Source organism: Macrobrachium nipponense, chromosome 43, assembly GCF_015104395.2.
Source record: "Macrobrachium nipponense isolate FS-2020 chromosome 43, ASM1510439v2, whole genome shotgun sequence".
Lineage (NCBI taxonomy): Eukaryota > Metazoa > Arthropoda > Malacostraca > Decapoda > Palaemonidae > Macrobrachium > Macrobrachium nipponense.
Window position 1 is genome coordinate 9,898,602 of NC_061104.1, and position 20,848 is coordinate 9,919,449.

Genomic DNA, 20,848 nt, shown 5'->3' on the forward strand with positions numbered 1-20,848 from the left:
TATATTCATGTATGCGTGAGGGTTACGCATTATATAAATATAGATTAAAAAAAATATACCAGAGTTGCTTCATATACCTGTATATTAAATCAGTACATTTACCGACTTATTGAAGCAGCGAAGTCCAAACATTTCAAGCGATATTTTTCCCAAACAGTAATGTTCCTTGTAGACATATTAATATGTCGAGACTGCCAGAAAATTTTGACGCACTCTGTGAGGCGCTTTCGCCATATTTTTCTCCTGACAAATCATCTGTCACTCCCGAAAGGCGTTTATTTACCTCTCGCCGGAGTTACAAGTTGCAGCAAGGTTGCTCGTGTGGGTTTAATAAATTGCCCGGCGTGTTGAGACATTTTACGACCCGCAGTTGAAAACGGTGTCCATCTGGCTGGGCAAATATTCGCCTTCGAAGTGTTTGCATGGGAACACAAACACACTTAGGGTAAGTCGCCTTAGAATTGATCTCGGGGAAAACATCCATAAATTGGACGGCACCGAAATAGACTTATTTAACGGCCGATCATTCGTTAAGTCGTGGGTGGGTCGTACCTTAAAATTCTACCCGATTGGTTAGGATTTAAAAGGGGGCTCAGATGCAGATCTTTCGGGGGAGAATCTCAGAGGCCTGAGAGTATGATTCAGTTCTCTCTCTCTCTCTCTCTCTCTCTCTCTCTCTCTCTCTCTCTCTCTCTCTCTCTGGTACTGTAGTGCAAGGGACAGTCCACCCGACTTACAACACCGAGGAAGGAGCAAGATAGCCCAGTTGTTCTTAAAAACCAGTGAGCCTCCTATGACCTAAAAAATCAATTACTGCTCAGATGTTAGTCGACTTTTGTGGGTTACAGCGGGTTGGATAGAGAGGTGAGGAAGAGAAAAGAGTAAGTGACGTGATAGATCAGTACCATATCTAACTGTAAGCTATGGTATAGTTTAAAAAGGGACCTAAGCTAGGTAATGCTCACCTCCACGAAGATGTAATAGTTCATCAAGTACATCAGATTAGATATTTTAAGAGAGAGAGAGAGAGAGAGAGAATCACTCTCTTCAACGATATACAACCCATAAGAAATCAATATAACAGTTCCTCTGAAATAAAACTGCTGATGCACTTATCCAATATGTTTCACGCAGGAGCACTTACTTGAAAATATGCGCCCGTATTTATGGACCAAAAGACACCAGAGCAAAGACGTGTCATCGCTCTGCATAACAAATACAAGCATTATGCATGTATTTGCGTTTATGTGGGGATGCACCGACCAATCCCTGACAACCCCCCCCCCCCCCCCCCCCACCTCCCTCACGACATCTCTTCACCCCGCAGATGTGTTGCCTTTCTCTAAATCGTTGTTGGAAAACTTCTCATTCGTCGTTGCAAGAAAATCTTTATGGTGATGTGAACTTTTCTTCCTCGCAGTGTCAAATTCTGCTGTCCAGCAATTCTCGTGTCTGAGTATTCGTTTGCGGATATGTGCGTTGTGACCGAGTCACACCACATATGTATATCAAAACTCAGATACACATACACACACACACATAAATGTATGTATATATGATGTGTGTATTATATATTTTTATGAATATAATTACATATATAATAAATACATGTATATATGTGTCACTGTACTCATACCGTCCAAAATGACGATGATATATGAGGGTCGGACGGCAAGTCCCGGCCCTTCAAACGTTACTTACCCTCTCGATGCTCAGGCAAAGATAACTTTACGTCTGCTTGCTTTTGGAAGGCCAGCTGGGGATTATTATGCAACATCTAGTACGCATATCACTGAGTAATGAAATCTGAGTTATCTGAGTTCGAACTTGCCATCGTCGGCCCCGGAGTATCATATGGCATCATAATTCAGTAGTATATATATAATATATATATATATATATATATATATATATATATATATATATATATATATATATATATATATATATTTATAAATATTAACTACATTTTCATAAGTTTATTTTAGATGATTTGAAAGAGCAGTTTTGAAAATCTTTGGTTTAATGCACGTAAGTTTTACTTATGTTATTACTGATATATTTTATGTGAAGTAAGCAGAGTTGCGCTTACGTCTCAAATTGCAAACAAAATATCAGTTTAAGTTGCCGACAATACCACTGATATGCCGCGAATCTTGTCACAGTTGGTAGGACGAATGCTCTCTCTCTCTCTCTCTCTCTCTCTCTCTCTCTCTCTCTCTCTCTCTCTCTCTCTCTTATGGTTTTACCCACTTTTCCTAATTTAGATATCCTCTCTTATGGTTTTACCTACTTTTCCTATTTTGGATATCGACTATCAAGGAAGAGACAGGACAAGAAACTAGAGAATCTCTCTCTCTGTGTGTCTCTCTGTTCTCGTAGGGGGATAGTGCCGTCAGTGGACCTCATGCGGTACACTGTAAGCATTACTTAAGGTTCTTTGCAGCGTGCCTTCGGCCCCTAGCTGCAGCCACTTTCGTTCCTTTTACTGTACCTCCTTTCATTTGCTCTCCTCATCTCACTTTCCACCCTCTCCTAACACTTAATTCATAGTGCAACTGCGAGGTTTTCATCTTGTTACACCTTTCAAACCTTGTACTGTCAATTTCCATTTCAGCGCTGAATGACCTCATTTTTCCCAGTGCTTGGCCTTTGGCCTAAATTTTATATTCAACTCAACTCTCTCTCTCTCTCTCTCTCTCTCTCTCTCTCTCTCTCTCTCTCTCTCTCTCTCTCTCTCCACCAAACGACTTCTCCACTAGTGGGGATGGCGTCAGAAGGGGTTAGACCGGTTTATACCATTTATGATTTTTTTTTTTTCTGGAAGGGGAAGGCTATAATTGGGTAAGGGCAAAGTTGCTTGCCCAAACCAAATTTTAGCCCTGGTGCCATATACCATAATCAAAGTTTAGGTAAGCAGAGGCGCTTCCTTTCTCATGAGTCAAACCGGAGACCTCTCGTGTGGTAGGAAAGATTGCTCTAATGTCCATATTTATTGCTACTGTTGTTATTTGTGAATACACTTCTATAGACCAAGCATAGCAAATGGAAGAAAGATTTAGGAAGAATAAAATGAATGGTAAAATGTTCATATACTACGTAAAAAATAGCTTTTATTCCCCAATGAACATATCCCTGAAGCTAGGGTACAGTATGCATGAGTACACTATAATGGCGGTTTACCGCGGCAAAGGACGTCAACATACCAACAGCTCTTATGTACTAGTATTTTCAAGACTCTCATTCATGTTTCGTTTGAATGCTTCTTTTAACCTCGGGAAAAGTTAAGATTAATAATTATATAAATTAATCCTGAATTTCCTTTACTCCTTTAGTTATCTAAGCGGGTTTCATCAAAACTTTATATATCTCATTTTTTTTTAGTGCCACAAATCTTTAGTGACGTCAATAGCTCCAGTTTCTATCTGTCAACTAATATTGATTTTCTGAATCTAATACGTAAACATATACGTATAATTATATAGCTTTATGATGATAAGTATCAAAGCACAAGAAAGACAACCTAATATTGACAGCTTGACCCTGCTAGCCCTCAATATATAGTTTTTCAAATATATATATATATATATAATATATATATATATATATATATGTATATATTGACAAGATTCAGGGCCGCTGAGTGCCGGCCACGTTATACCACGTTAATTCATTGAATCAAAGTTTTTCCTTATTTATATTTTATCTTGTATACCAACAAGTGTGAAAATATGTCGACACTAATTGACTGTATACCTATAAAGTAGTAAGCAATGATTATTAATATTGTTTTAAGATGAACACTCATTTATATGAAACAAACCGAATTGCATATCAATATGTTGATTATATGAGAAAAATAGGAAAAACAAAAGAAGCGGAAATATTTCGACGGGGTATTGTGTTTATGCGGATTTTGTAGAGCATTATTATTATTATCATCATTATTATTATTATTATTATTATTATTATTATTATTATTATTATTATTATTATTATTATTATTATTATAATACATAAGAGAAGAAAGAAGAATATTGGCAAACACAAATTCCAAACAAAGTATCCCAATTTCAGCTAAGGATACCTGCGATAAATCAACAAAAATTGTATGGTTTCGATAACACAAGATGCAGCAATAAACGCAATGTATATTGTAATATATTCCATTCGTAGAGTGGAGATATTTATGGTTGAATAGAAGTGTACCGTAATAAAGGGTCTCAAATTCCTTGTGATCAATGTTTATTACAATTTTTGTTAAAATAGAGGGAGTGGCTTGAAAGCAATAGTTTTTTTTCTGACAAGGCAGTAATTTTTAAAGAAAACATTTTTTTTTCAAATTGATACCTTCAGAAATTGAGAGGGATAAAATGACGAAATCACATTTATATACTGATTTATTTCTCCATTTTCTTGTAGGCGAAGCAGAAATTCTTGGGGGCAAATGTTATACATACAATACAGATAACTTTGCAGCAAAAGGAATAAATGGCGTAGAAGAAGCAATTACTTTTGTTTTTCTCAGCAGAAACAAGATTTTTCTTCATCCGGCCATATTCCTGACATAGAGACATATATCTTAATCATGGCGGACACCATACCCGCGTGCGAGTCAGAATCATTTATGCCTGAAGCGAAGTGTCGAGGCAAGCGAACTGGTGTCTGTAGCATGTCCAGAACCCATCAGATTCGGATCTGCGTATGTAATTGAATACGGGAACGATTATCGTTCGGTTTAAGGGCAGAAACGCCACGACGATAACACGCGGGTGACGCGTTATGCGACACCCAACTTCTGTTCTCCAAAATACTCCATCAAGGATTAGGCTATAACAAGGCGTTGTTTCCTTCCCTCCCTCCCCACACAACACCCCACCCCCCTCTTTCTGTGATGACCACCTATCAACACCCCCGCCCACCCCCAACGAACTTGGGAAGAGTTGGAAGGACCAGAAACGGCGGCGGCATATGATATATGTCTTTGTTATGAAGCTCAGAGGTTGCCACTGGTAAACGACTCATATTTTTCATGTTTATACATATATTATTTTTCTTTGTTTTACATTCAACTTTTTTCTTGCACGAGGTTTTTTCTTACCATGTTTTTCCTAATTTCCTCTGACTTCGTTGATAAAATTGAGAGTTTCAATCTGTTATTTGGAAAACTCATGGATGTGGTGATTTTTCGGCGCCATTTTTTATATTCTTGTATCCTCGGGTAAAAACAAAATGACAGAAGTTTCCCAGATGACACAAAAGCCCACATTATATAAATTCATTGTATGCGCTGTACATTTCAGATGACAACTTATGGAGGTTGCGTCTGTAGAGGCTGTAAATGTTCCATTATAAACCTGTTAAATATTTATATAGGTACATTCCCTAACAGTACAGAGACATACGAAAATGATAACGAATGAAAACAACGATGGAATATGTTGATACCGGTCATAAACTTCCAGATGAATAAACCAAGATATTTTCCTCAGACTGCGTCCGGTCCTTGACAATCTCACCAGTGCTACGCCGGCAACTTCAACTTGAAAACCGGCTTCGGGGAACGATGCATACAGGATAAAACTCGATAAATAAACGATAAAGGATGAAAAATAACCACTCCTCCTCGTATGCCGCTCTTTATCACAACAGAAATTATTTTATATGGGAGATAAACACGCGAACAGGGGCCTGGGCTAGTTCCGGTGAGAGAGATAGGGAGGGGAGGGGGGTGGGTGGGGAATAATAGATCTGTCTATCATTTCAAACAAGTTATTATTATTAGTAGTAATGCTATCGCAAAAAGTTTACACCGTATTGTTTGAAACCAACGTACATGAACTAAAAATTATCATACTTTTTATTCGTCTTGAAAATGAGATACACTGGTTTTGAGAGAGAGAGAGAGTTGATGGTGGAGGGAGAGAATCTTCGCTCCATAACTATGATCTTAACGATGGTAATGAGGCAGTAATGTGATAATTCCCTGTTCCAGAAATTGTAAAACGCCACAGATAATCACCTGAACCTGGGATTCGTCAAATTCATAAATCGGGTTGTATTAAAATCTACTGACTACGATTATAGTAAATGTTAGAACATAAAAAAATAAGGTTTGTAAATAGAAACAATTAATCAGATCCTTAAAATGTGCTTGAAATTGGGAAATCTTTCATTCTCTTATTAGTTTCTTTTATGATTTTGATTCCATTTTTTTTAAAGAAATCATTGCAGTTAATGTTTACAGCTAGCTAAAGTGTAAAATCGTTTCTAGTTTAAATTTTAATTTCTGCTCTTTTATTTTTCATTGATTGATTTTAATTTTTTTATGAGAAATCACCAACGTCATAATGTGTGTGTGTACTCTTTAAGTACTAACTTCAGTGTAGGATATAAACCCACCCTTCATGCACCTTCATACTATCAAAATGTGAGTACAAGCCTCATATCTCTAACCCTTTCGCATTCCGCTCTAATATTGTGTGTTTTCTTCTTTTTCAGTCTTGAGGAAGACTTGAATTAAGTCGCCAGGTCACCCACTATGTCCAGTCTAACAATACGCTGAACTAGCAGTGAACTATTAACCTTGTGATTAGGCGGCGGTGATGGGTCGCATGTAAATAGGCTGGAAAGGTCATGAAGTTAGTAACCTTATCCCAGAAGACGTGTTAAGAACCCGCCAAGGAGAGAAGGTAGGTGCGGAAAAATTATTATTATTATTATTATTATTATTATTATTATTATTATTATTATTATTATATTTTTATTATTATCAAAGAAAGAAAATGAAAATATTAACGCATATCTATAAAGAAAAATTTATTCAGAATTGAGATGATATGATGTACATACGCGCTGATAGACAGCAAGTATGAGACAAAGAAACAGACAGCAGATAGGCCGGGTGCGTCAAATCTTTTCCCCAAATCATATACTCGTTAGGTTAAACGTGCTGCTATGTAATGTAAATTCTACCTACTTTGGTAACTGGTGCCCCTTACTGTCAAAACAGTGGTAATATAAGAGAGGATCATGAATGCAAGTACCGAACCTAGATGAGAGACTCCCCGGCCATGACGACGGCAAGGTTAAACTTGGAGTTTCTTACCGAAACACTATCGCGAATAATTCTACACTATGAATATCGGTATATAATCATTTACTATGTCTTTTTTCTTTTTAAAACTTTTTGTACAAGTATTCTAAAATGAATGTCAGTTGACAAAGATTACACTGCAGAACAATTCGTATTCGTATATATACGTTAGTATTTATACATTATACAGTAGAAATTGTTAATTAGTGTATATTATTAGGTTCATAAAGATGTCTGCGTGTATGAGATAGAAAGAGAAAGTGTTAAATTAGCTGTGCTTATATATTTGGTTTTGGTCTAGGGTACAATCAGTTGTTTATCCCGGTATCACCACAATTAAAAAAGTGTAAACTGACAAAACAAATTTTGTGTTTTTCCAAGCTAGTTTATTTCGCTAATAATAATTGTAATAATAATAAAAGAGTAGTAGTAGTAGTTGTTGTAGTAGTAGTAAAAGTAGTACTGGTAATAGTAGTAGTAGTAGAAGACATTCCTGCTAAAGAATAAAAAAAAATAGATTTAATGTGACTTATTTTTACATATTTATTGATAAAATGTGTCTTCGACATTGCCTCCGAAGGCCTTGCGAAATAAAAGCGCACACTCAGATCTCTTCTGAATCCAGAATAACTGAAAATTTAGCCTTTTTTGTTTTAGAGATTCATATATTTTAGTCACTTGAAGTTCCCGGGAATTTTAGGCGCGTCATTCCTCTAATGCCAGGGAATGTAATCTAGTCGAGGCCTATTTTCCATTTGGAAAAAACGTTCTCTTTCTAAATGAATGTATTAACTGCATGTTAAAATATGTTGATTTGAATTTTGAAGCTTTGATATCACTCGAGTCTAATTACTACTAATAATATCAGGGTCAGTGTTTTAATTAGGATGTTTATACATGCATGTAATTTTTCCTGTGAGATTTGCACGAAATTAAAAAAGAAAAATTAATTAACATTTAAGTCATAACAACGTCGGATGTTGAGAGTAGACTTTTTTTTTTTTTCTCAGTTACTTTTTTTTCCTCTCGTCCCGGAAGGAAAAAACGCTGAGCGGACACTAGTTAAGTAGAACAAAGGCTCAGGAATTCACACAATTTGCCATCTGATGTTCAGTAGATTAAAAAAGCTAGTGAAAATTAAATCCGATTTCTCGCGCTTTATTCGTCGGATATATTTATATATATATATATATATATATAAATATAATATATATGTATATATATATATATAAATATATATATAATGTTAATGCATTTATGTACGAATAATAATACTGTAAATATATATGAAACAATGATATAACGTTTTCATATGTATACAAACATATGCAGCTTTAGTTATTGGTATTGTATTGTTCTATATTTTAGATCATATTTATACTTCGTATTAATGTCTGTAACACTGCGAGGCCCATAGCTTATTATGGATTTTATGCAACGGTATGGTATCTCTCTCTCTCTCTCTCTCTCTCTCTCTCTCTCTCTCTCTCTCGCAGTTGTCAATTTCATTAAATCATATCAAGTGTACATTAATCTTCATATAGGAGGGGAGACTCACCTATTTGCATACGATCCCAGTCGCCAGTTAGAGGGAAATTTCTCTATCGTTCTCTCTCCTCCCCTCTTTTATTGGATGGTGTTTGGACCTTCGTCGAGCATTATTCCTCGTTCTGATCGGATTTTATGGTGTATTTATCACTGATAGTGTGTGTTTTATTCTCTATCCCTCGCCAACTGTGTTCTTTCCATTCTTTTTCATTTATTTGCTCGATTTATATTCAGGTGTCCCAGTGATTTTTACGTCGAACTTCGAGTGCTGTTGGGATATTCTCTCTCTCTCTCTCTCTCTCTCTCTCTCTCTCTCTCTTCTCTCTCTCTCTCTCTCGATGTTTGTGTGTGCACTGTAGTCATTCGTGTGTTTTTATTTGAGAGTACATTGGTATAAAGAAATAAGTAACTGCTGAACTATGTATAAGTGAGCGTCCGTAACTCTTTAATTCTATTACCATTATTTGTGACATAGCAAGATTCGAAAGGAAACCCCTCTTCAAACCCTTTTATTATTTACTCACCACTCAAATAAATATATTCATTAATAATCCGTCAGTTTGCAATATCCCTCTTCAGTTTATGTTCTTTAATTACTGACAAGTTTACAACTTCTCTCCGACTGCTCACTGATCTTAGTTGTAGGAAACTGTATTTGAGCTGAAGGTTAAGCTGTTGTCCTAATATTGATTTTCAACACAAGTGTTAAACGTAACCAGTATTAATTTCTCTTCAGAGGATTATGTGCGTCAGGAAATCACATTTCAACTCTTGTTCATTAAAACGATGTTGTTAAGGTATTTACTTCAATTGAATCGGCTTCTGTTACGGTCGATAATATTAGTCATTGCGTTGTTAACTTTACCAGTATTAATGATAATTGTAATTGTATTTCTCATTACCAGATTTCGTATATGTAGTTACCAATCAGTCTTATTTTAGCCATTATAGGGGCTTATTCATTCATTGTATCTCATTTTATCCCGTGAAACTACTTAAATCATTTGTTTCGTCCTTTGAAATAACATTAAGAATTGTTTTTCACCCAAATCTTATAAATTATTCTAACAATCGCCACTTATATTTTTTTTAAATGACTTGAAAAATGACCTTCTCATCTTATCGTTTTAAATGACTGTAACAATTGTTTGCCCGTTATCGTTTGAACGTGGCTTGTGTTGAACGCTGGTTAGATCAGCAAATTTTGTATTTTAACCATCCTTTGTGGAAACGGCTCCGACATCTCGTTTTAATGATGTTTGCGAGCGGGGTGGTGAAAATAACATTCATTTCTCGCCTGACAATCAATTTCGTGGAATTTGATATATGAATGCAAATGATGCGGCACAGCCACATACATACACACACACTCACGCGCGTTCTCTCTCTCTCTCTCTCTCTCTCATATTATCATTGTTATCTATATAGTTATTGTTGTTATTGCGTTTAAAGTAACCTTTGGTAATGTCTCGTTTTTTGCTTCAGACCCTAATAGCAATGAGTCAGTAATGCTCACATTCAATGTTAATGAAAAGAATTATGGAAAGCATGAGAAGCACAATAGTTCAGTCCAAAAGAAAATGAGTGAAATAGTAAATCGGAAATTTTTGGCATTGACAGCAACAGGGTCGATTGCATATGGTAATTTGTACTGGATTCCTTCCATAACAACTGTCTTCCGAATATATATCGTCAAATCCATTAGGCAAATACTTCCAAGGGAAAATGATTGGAATTGCATGTAATGAGAAGGGGACGCAGCTGTACCGACGACGAAAGAATATTTCATATATAGTGCTGTGTTAAATCTCGGCCCATTTCAGAGTTTTACGTCCAACCGCTATTGGGCTATCACCACTATTATAATATAAGATGCTGGTGGTCTAAATAAATATGTAATCTGTGGGTTTTAACTGGAAGTTCCTATATCACTCCGTCCTAACGTGGAATGCCACCTAGTGCTCCCGTTTTCTCAGTATTTAATAAGCTTGTTTCACCACTGAGAGACTTCAGATCGATCTTGGAAGATTTTGGAACGTTTCTTTGAATATCGTGAAGCCCTCGTTGACGTAGGCTGAGATTTAGACACTTGACGGTTAGCGGCTGTAGAGGGTCACTGCCTGGGTAGAGAAGGGTATGAGGCAAGCGACTTCATCCCAATGATTTGTTGGGAACAAGAAAGGTGACATCCTGTAAAGGCAAGAGTATGTTTCGAAGGGTGGGAAAGGCTTATGATGTATGTATATATATATATTGTGTAATATATATATATATATATATATATATATATATATATATATATATATATAATATATATATATGTGTGTGTGTGTGTGTTACAGGCAAAAAGCCGAAACTAGGCATTTCACAAACTGCCCGAAATTTGAGGCAGATTTCGAAATGCACGTAGGGACATTTGATTGATCACCCAGGGGCTAGTAAGTACTAAACACGACGAGGCAGTGTAGGTGAGTCACTGTTTCGCCGTTGGGGGGCGGGGTGTGGATTAAATGCCCCTAAGTGCATTTCGCTATCTGCCTGAAATTTCTGGCAGACCGCGAAATGTCTGGTTTCACTATCTGCCTGTAACATATATGTGTATGTGTGCGTATTTAAATATTTATTTATTTATTTATCTTTTTAATTACGAACTATGCAGCTTTTCCCTTTGTGGAGGTGTCTCCTGAGATTAACTTTCTAGTTCTTAACAAGTCGTTTGGGATGAGTTTGCGAGCCCTTTGCCCTACTTTATCTGGCTACAACCGTCCACAGTGCAATATTCAGTGCAGATGTCATTAGAGGCATGTCAGTTCCTAGCAGACTGAATCTGTTTAAGGGAGATTTAGACTACACAAAACACACACACACACACTCCACACACACACACCACACACACACACACACACACACATATATATATATATTATATATTATATATATATATATATATGTGTGTGTGTGTGTGTGTGTGTGTGTGTATGTGTGTGTGATGCTTGCGCTTGTGTTCGTTTAATTCAAATATAAAATCAAGATAGGGTAAAGTCAATTCATGATATTCACGATTCACGCACTATTTTCCCACAAGTTCGAATCAAAACGCAGTTGATAATTTATTTCGACCACTTATGAGACAGCATTACACAGAACTGGATTCAAAATCTGGGAAGGTTTGAAAGAAATAAAGTTTTCGGAGGCGAGTCTAAGGGTACATCCGCACTGCAGTAAAACATGTAATAAACACGCGCAGGAATTTTTTCAACATACATTCACGATCCTGGTATACCTGGACTGTGCATACATCGCAGTCATATTAAATACATGTCAGCGACTTTTTTGTTGTTGTCCTAACGAATGCTTCAAACGATTGTTCACCATTCGCCAGAGATTCGTTCTCCACTTAAGGTCACTGAATTGTTTTCAACTGTTTGTAGTATGTATGCGATGAATTTCTGACGTGTGTTTGAGATATGTTTTACTGTAATGTGGACGCACCATAACGGGGAATCAGGAATTTTAATTTTATATTCACCTAAAGCTGCTCAATGTTATGTATCTATATATGTGGGGTACACACTTTGTGAACTATACGTTCAGTTGCATTTCTGTAATGTTTTACAGTAAAGTGTCACAAGCAGCTCAGCCTAAAAAAAGTAAGTTAAATATCATTCTCATTTCCATTATTAGTTTCCATAATAAATCTTACAACTAATCCTTACGACCATTCAGTTACTTTTCGGTGTTCATTTGATTCATCTTCCAAATTTTGGTGTTCTGCGTCATTCGTATTTGATCGCCAACATGGCATCCGAAATATTGATGGTTTGCAGAAATCATACCCATAGTTCTTGCTCGTACATTAAAACGTCACGGTGAAAATAGCGGTGTGTGGTGATATTAAAATATCGTCTGCCAATGCATGGAACTTAGGGGGATTAGGTCTAATACTCATAATCTACATTATTATTTTATTATTATTATTATTATTATTATTATTATTATTATTATTATTATTATTCAGAAGATGAAACCCCTATTCATAGGGAACAAGCCCACAAGGGCTATTGACTTGAAATTCAAGCTTCCACAGAATATGATGTTCATTAGAAAGAAGTAACAGAAGGTAATGGGAAATACTGAAAGAAGAGATCACTTTTTAAAAAAAGAAATCCTAAATTAACAAATTAATAAATAGATTAAAAAATTAATTAAACTATTAAAATGCACCATCTGTAATGCAGTGCATAAATTGAAATCTAAAATATAATTATTGTATTCATGAATGTTTTTGTATATTATTTAGGAAAAATTATCTACCCGTTCCTTTGTATTGAGTGGCATGCTTTAGAATTCTATTACGTCCTCCGTTTTCCTCGAGTCTTGCACGTTGGAACTCTATAACTGTCTCCGTTTTCCATGACTCCGACAATTATCTCAGTTTTCCCTGACTCGACCGTCTTCCTACATTAAAGTTTTCCTAATAGTTCCGTCGGGGTCAAGCTAATCGCTTTTTCATTTGACCTTTCTCTAATATTTTTTAGGGCGAGTCAAGATAAGGTATTAGTTATTCCGTTCGTCGGCCTTCTTATTAAAAAAAATCACCTTGTGTCTCCGTGAGATTTACTCAAATAGTAAGCATTAAGCATTTCTCAATATCAAGATGAGTGTTCTATTTCCAAAACCGGTGTTTTATAAAGTTCGAAGCAAATAGATAAAAGCAAAGAATGAATGCTTAACATTCTTTATATAAACAGAGAATTAAAGCAACACATGATGCAGTTTTATTTTCAAAACGCCGTTTTATACATGATGTCATGTAAATAGATAAATAAATAAATAAATGAAATAAATAAAAACTCAATGAGGAAATTGAAATGTTTTGTACACGGTTAAATAAAAATAAACAATTATTAAATGAGTAAAACTGATTGAGGAAAGGAATATGACATAAAGTAAAATCAATCCAAAACCATTACATGACGATGTTGCCACATCCCTGCCATGAAATTCTAAATATCAAGGTCTCATACGTCGTCAGTGGCCACCCTAATTTCGCTTCACGAGTAAATTCGATCTGTGACGTCAGTGAAATCGGTTTCACCAATTCCAAGTGTTTTTTTTTTTTACTTATCTTTTATTGAGGCAATTGATGGAGCTGAATTCAAAATAAAAGAATAGAATTTAACAGATTACGTTGCTGAACCCGATCTTTGCTTAAGTGATCAAGTAAACATTGAAGAAACGTTTTTTTGTTATACTCTCCCGTGTCCGGTCAACTTAAAATTTAACCGACAAACGTACAAATGTGCTTTTGCATACATTGTATTTTTTTTCATCATTGACATGTTATCCTCAAGAAGTTATTTACAGATATTAGATATTACCTTATGGACTCTGCGCCATGATAACTAAACAATACGAAGAATATGAACATTATTATTGTTATATTTCTGAAATGTTGTTATCCTTACTAACTCATCGCCCAGGAACAATGAAGAGAATAATTACATGGCTATTATTGTTATTCAAATGCTATCCTCTTGCATATCCGTCTACTTCTACGAATAATGAGAAGAATAATAATTATTATTATATTATCACCATCATCCTTGAAATGTTATCCTCCCGACTCACCGTCAACATCCACGAGCAACATCACGAACATCCACCTCGGCACCAGGTGGTGAATAAACACATCACCTTCTTAGCGATCTCATGTAAATTCATCCTAGGGCTTCAGTTCTGTCATCCGTCTAAAACCCCTCATCCATTTGTCATCCTGCGCGGCAGGAGTTCACCATAAGCGAAGGAGGGGAGGTACGGCAAGGACGGAGAGGAAAGACAGAGGGAACGGAGAGTGAACGGAGAGGAATGCGCAGAGAGTGGAGGATTGACGGAGAGGAACACCAGGCAGATTGGAGAATGGACGGGGAGGAATGGGAGAGAAGAGAGTGGACAGGGAGGTGCTACAGTGTAACTTGAGACTGGACACAGAGGAACAGCAAAAACTAATGAGGAATTGACGGAACCACAGGGAGAAAGGCCACAGAGGAACTACTGGCAGAATGAACGTACAGGAACAGCAAAGCGAATAGATAATAAACGGAGAGAAACAACAGACAAAATAGAGCATAGATAAAGAGGAACAACAACGACATAGGAGAATGGAGAATGGTTGGAAGGGTACGCGAGAGAGAGAGAGAGAGAGAGAGAGAGAGAGAGAGAGAATGCCAGTGGAGAACATTACATGGATTTGGAAGTTTACTGGTAGTCTACTACATTGGCAGAATCATTGGGGAGATGAATGAGTAGGGTAATCGTTAATCGAAATGACTCATTAGATGTGGGCTTCAGTATAATAATGTCAGTAATATTGATAAGTAAATTCGTTACGTCTGTCAACTTCTTTGTGCAGCCACAGAATGAATCGAAGAGGGGTAACATCACGAAAATGTTAAGGGCCTTTGTATGTGTTTAATTAAGCAGTGATGTCTACGACTGTCATAGAATCGGGATCAGAACCATGAAAAATTATTGATCTTAATATGGAATCTTTCCATGTAAAGTGCAGTTTATTCATATATTTACTTTTTTCTGTGGATAACTTCCACCATCGCTATGTCGTTGTCGGAGAACTCTGTCGCCCCTAGCCTTGGGGCCAGGGTTCGGTACAGTATAAAATATCCTCGATGTACGGACGATAGTCTTCAGGTAATCTCGCCCGGGGCCAATGTCTGTCACCATTGGCCAGCCTAGAAAGTATGTAGATAATGCGAAGGCCTTGTTCCAACAAGCCTAAACGTGATTTGACTACCCGAATTCTATTTCCTCACTTTAACATCGTCATTTTTGACAGCGTAGGCACACCGGGCCTAGTTTTCTACCTGTAGTGTAACTGAAGTTCTACATTACAATATGATCTTAATAATCAAGACCAGCGACAAAATCTGGTGCTGACATCAGAATGAAAATTGTATAAATAGTTGCAGGTTACGAATTTCGGGTCTGTGTTTTGGTAAGATCGTTCGTTTACTTAGTTATCCTGGTGGGTGCTTTAGAGTGCCTGTAATTTCCACCCTCCAAGGAAAGCTATTCTCTGCATACCTCTTCTCTTTGTTTCCCCAAACCTCACTTCTGATTAGAGGCGAACCCGATGCTCGCTGTCGTTGTAATTAGGCTCAAATCTGTCCTATACGTTTTAACCTCCTTTCTATTTTATTTTTCCATTTATTTTTTTTACTTGATTTTTTCTGGGAGGGTAAACTTGACACATACACAACAAACTCGATTTCAGTCTCGTTGGCATCGAAATCAAATGGTGATGGTAGGAAACTACGTTGAGGGAAGGTGTTAATTCCCCAAAACATGTTAGGAACATCTATTAATCCTAGCTAGGACTCTTTGAACACGATTTCTTTCATTAATAGATTGAAAACAATTGTCTTCACCTAGGACTATTTGGAGTTCCTTTGACAACAGCAGGAAGATAGTTTAGTTAAAGGGAAGGCTTGTTAGGCATGTTGGTGTCATCTCGGCCTCTCCCAATATATCGAAGTCACCATTACAGTGTCTCACAACGTCAAATTTTGCTGGTGGATTTGTTTGTGCAATCAGGCGTCGCAAGGATTACGGTCATAACGTCATCCTGATTGCGAACTATACGACCGCTGAAACGACGAAAGCTTACGTTTCGGGATACCTGTGAAACAACCTGTTATACGGATTAAGCTGGTTGCGTTATGGGGCACATACGACCTTTTACGGGACCTATAACTAGTGGATGGAGGCCACTCTGGGACAGTTCAGATACAATGTGGACCCTTCGGGAGACCGCACAGTCTCCATTCAAAGTGGCGAAGTAGAACCTAAAAAGGTCCTTTTGTAGTTAATCTTTTTTTTTTTCCCGTGTTATTTTAAACGTTGTTATGTTGCCATTTCCATCGGCCTTTGCTTGCAAGATTTGAACTTGTCTAGGATATCGAGGTATTTGAGATCTCATTGCCGGATTTGCGTGTGGCAGTTTTAATTAGATATTAGCGGAAATAATATCTAATTACATTAAGAATTCTTTATATCGTTTTATTAGACTACTGAGTTTTTCACGACTTTAGCATAACCTCAAACATTTTAATTTTGTTAGAGTAAAATAATCATGCCAGTTTTTGTGTATGTTATATATATATATATATATATATATATATATATATATATATATATATATATATATATATATATATATATATATGATTTTTTCTTTTTCTTTTTTTGGTGCTAGGTCGCATCGTCTTTTGAGATTCGACCAGTCACTAGAGCATTTGTGGCCGAGGACTAACGCGTTTTTAAAATAGTAAAACTTTCAACCTTCTAAAGCAATATAAAGTGTGCAGTTTTCTAGTCACTATTCTAAACTTCCAATGTAAATTACCCCTCGTCTTGGAAAAAGGACAAATTACCACCCTTATTATTCACAGAAGTCGGCAAGCTTGAGCAATTTACAATCATTGTTGTAACATGAAGATACATCTTTAAAAAAAAGGAAAACAAAAAACGCACAATTAATGTTCAGGATGAAAGGAAACGATCCGATCTTGCCGTTCACGCTACATTTAGAAGAAACCAGGAACTGGTTAGCAACAGCAGAATTAATTAGGACAATTAAGCTAAATAGGTAGTTAGCACAGCGCTAGTGAATTCGTTAATAAACTTTATGAGTGAAGTGCGGAGAAGCGAAGTTCATTAGCGGGGTATTTCCTTGATTATTCGCCGATACGTTTTTCTGGGATCTTGTAAACGTCCGAATGATGGCTTTCTCCCACACTCTGGAAAGGAGGACGTCAGCGGGAAGACGAAAATACGACATGCAAATTAGATGTCGCCATTTGTACTACGCATCCGGAGTGCAGTCTATGGCGCTGTGTAAAAATCATTAGCTCCACAATTAAGGTTCTTCCATTTTCTTTTTACATCTCTCCCGGCGTCATCCGATATGTAATTGCTATTAGTGTATCGCTTGTTCTACACGAATGACACGAATATTCGCTTATCACTGGGTGCTGTAAAGCTGGTAAAAATCGGGTAATGATCTTGTTTAAGGAAATGGCGATATTATAGCACTGTGGCCGCCGAATATACCGAAGAAATCTTTATGCACTGGTTTTTGGGTGTTATAATAGACAGTAGGGGGAATTTTAAAAAATGTTTGAAAGTAAATCATAATACTGCTTCAGTAAGGGATAGTATAGTGTGGCGGTCTTTAATTCTATTTTAATTGATGACTTGCTATTGTTTAAATACATTCAAGCGCTCATAAAGAACAGTATGAATGAATTAAAAAAAAAATTAAGAAATGCTTAGCTGAGAGAACATGGGGTTATTTAATTTAATTTTGATCTAAATTACGGGGATCTGATGTATTTTGGGTTCGCTTCTACCGATGATCAATTGAGGTGAGTGCACTCTCTAATAAAAAGAACGCGAAGTCTTGCGTTGTTTGGCTAACGGACTGATAATGGGAACACGAGCCCGTACTGGCATAAGGACGACTTAATTTTACAATAAAGTAAAATTTTTCCCGAGAGGCTGAAAAGGTAATTTATGTGTGTGTGAAATCGCAGATTATTTCAGCCCTAATAATATAGACTCTTTGTGATATCAAGAGTTAATTAAAAATATATGGTTAAATAACATTTAAAAAAATTATAAGTTTCACTTGTTACATTTCTGAACCGAGTGGTTTGATCAAATGAAAAAAAATCTGCACTTTTTTTTTCTGTATTTCCCATTTTATAGTAAACTTCATATCTTTTTTTTTTTTTTTTTTTTTTTACTTCCTCTAAGTTTTATCAAAATCTCTTGAAAGTAATTTTAATTCTGAAAACAGTAACCATTCCCCTGCATTTATATAATAGAATGTTGAAAGGCAAAGACGGAAATCGGAAAGCGAATGATTCTTTGCGCGCATGCGTGAGCAAACGAGCGCCAAGCAGGACAACGGATTTCCAATGTGTACTCAGTGCTCAGTTGACTGAGATGAATTTCGGCGAATATGGTTCTCGGGGAATGCAGAAATGAAATTCGAACGATCCCATCACATCAGTGAATTCAACCGATCGAAGTCCAAACGGAAGGGTTACTTCATGATGAGAGAAATTCCCTGATTAGGGAAGAGTCGCTGTGGTCGTTTTGCTTGATCCAGTTTTCTTAGGATTCGCTAAATTTAATATTCGCTAAGCTGACTCTTCCCTTCCGGAAAGGTTAGGTTATGTCAGTGAGGTTCAGCAGATGGTAAAAAAACTTAAAACCGCAAGATAAGAAAGCGGAATAACATATGCGTCATACCGAAGGCACGAAATGAACTATATGTACTATATTTCCATAATTTTTCTTTTTTCTGTTTTATACATGATCTTTATGATTATGTTGTCGTTATATTCATGGCCGAAATCCGCATATGTGCCTCACACTTGACCTCAAAATTGATTAGGATGTATCACACAACCCGCACATATGTGCTTTTAAAGCATTCGAAAATTATAATGTGTTTATTCAAGAAAGTTGTTTTCCGTTATGTATACAGGATTGGCTATATGGTATGAGGTCAAACCTCTGGGACATGAGCTTTATATTGGCCGGATTCCGAAAAGGATTCCAGAGGAGAGAGAGAGAGAGAGAGAGAGAGAGAGAGAGAGAGAGAGAGAGAGAGAGAGAGAGAGAGAGAGAGAGAAAAGAATCTAATTAACGCTGTGAGTATCGGTTACATCATTTAGATGTGCAAAACATTATTACAAACTAGCAGCCATCTAAGCGCTCAAAATGAAAAAAAAATTTAGTGGAAGAGGCACCTGTGCATTTTTTTTTACACAATTTTTTTTATTTTCTAAATATCAGTTAACCAAACACCTTAGTTCGGGACTTTTAACAGAATGTAGCGTCGACGATACGAAATTGTTTGTGATCTACGAATGTTAACAAACCAACGTTCTAAAAGAATTTTTCTGTCAGTAATTCTTTATTTGCATAATTGAAGAAGGTTTTTTTTTAATTTACTCTTTACGGCGAATCTATCTACAAAGTATTATTTGTTTCACGAAAAGGATTCGTTAGGCTCTACACGTGAGTCGGTTCGGCGCTGGTATGTTTGTGATCGGTTAGTTCTTTGATTTAGATGAAGTTGGCCTTACGCCAGCAAACGTACGGTAAGGTGTGAAAGGGAGTAGGAGACCTGGTTCAAGCCGTTCAAATTATACTTGAATACTCTCTACGTGAAACAGTCCCGCCATTTTCAAAATTGAAAGCGGACTAAATCATCCAAATTGCCTCCGGACTCTTAACCAACCAACCGAGAGAGACGTCACTGTGATCTCTTTCCGCTTAGTTTACATTATCATGAGTCTTTTTTTGTCGTCGAATTGTTCGTCTAGTAAAATGTGTATATCGAAAAATTAAAGTAGTTTTTTTATTTTTATTTTCCATGTAAAAAATATATATATATTTATATATATATACACACACACATATATATATATTATATATATATATATATATATATATATCTATATAAATTTATGTAATTATATATATATATATATATATATATATATATATATATATATATATATATATATATATGTGTGTGTGTGTGTGTCTGTCTGTCTGTGTCTGTGTGTGTGTATCTGTGTGTATACACATACACACGCAAACATTATTCCCTCGTCAAGAACAAAGCTCTGCGCACATATTGTCACGCGGATAATTTCCGCAACCATCTGATCAGGGCTGAAGTTTGCGAGAACTTATTCAGCAACTTAAACTTCGTCATTTTCCCGCATAACTTTAATAATTACACACTAAGTAAGTTTAACATTATGATTTATCTGTGATACGTGTCTTTGAAATTATGGAATAATGTGCAGAGAATACAACAAATAGCGAAAAAAAATAAAAGCAAAGAAACGTGTGATCTGGCGGTCAGCGTTTGCCAAGCGCTTACCTGGGGCTGGCTTCAGATTAATCGCAAGTCGGAGCTGTTTCTTAGCAAGATCTCTACCCGTAAGTAGGCCTATTTGAAGGGTCATGAATAAAAAAAAAATAATAATCTCTACTGCATCCCCAAACTAATGTGAAGGACACGAAATACTGAGAGAGAGAGAGAGAGAGAGAGAGAGAGAGAGAGAGAGAGAGGAGAGAGAGAGAGAGGAAGGAATCCTC

General features: G+C 36.4%; 1 protein-coding gene and 1 long non-coding RNA gene across 2 annotated transcripts in view; one reads left to right on the forward strand and one right to left on the reverse strand.

The window, feature by feature from the left end:
* Positions 1-20,848, forward strand: part of LOC135213519 (uncharacterized) — an 856,968-nt gene that overhangs the window by 511,030 nt on the left and 325,090 nt on the right. The window contains exon 7 of the long non-coding RNA XR_010314152.1: positions 6,502-6,692. This is a non-coding gene — a long non-coding RNA (uncharacterized LOC135213519). The remainder of the gene's footprint in view (positions 1-6,501; positions 6,693-20,848) is intronic.
* Positions 1-20,848, reverse strand: part of LOC135213518 (homeobox protein araucan-like) — a 196,872-nt gene that overhangs the window by 157,115 nt on the left and 18,909 nt on the right.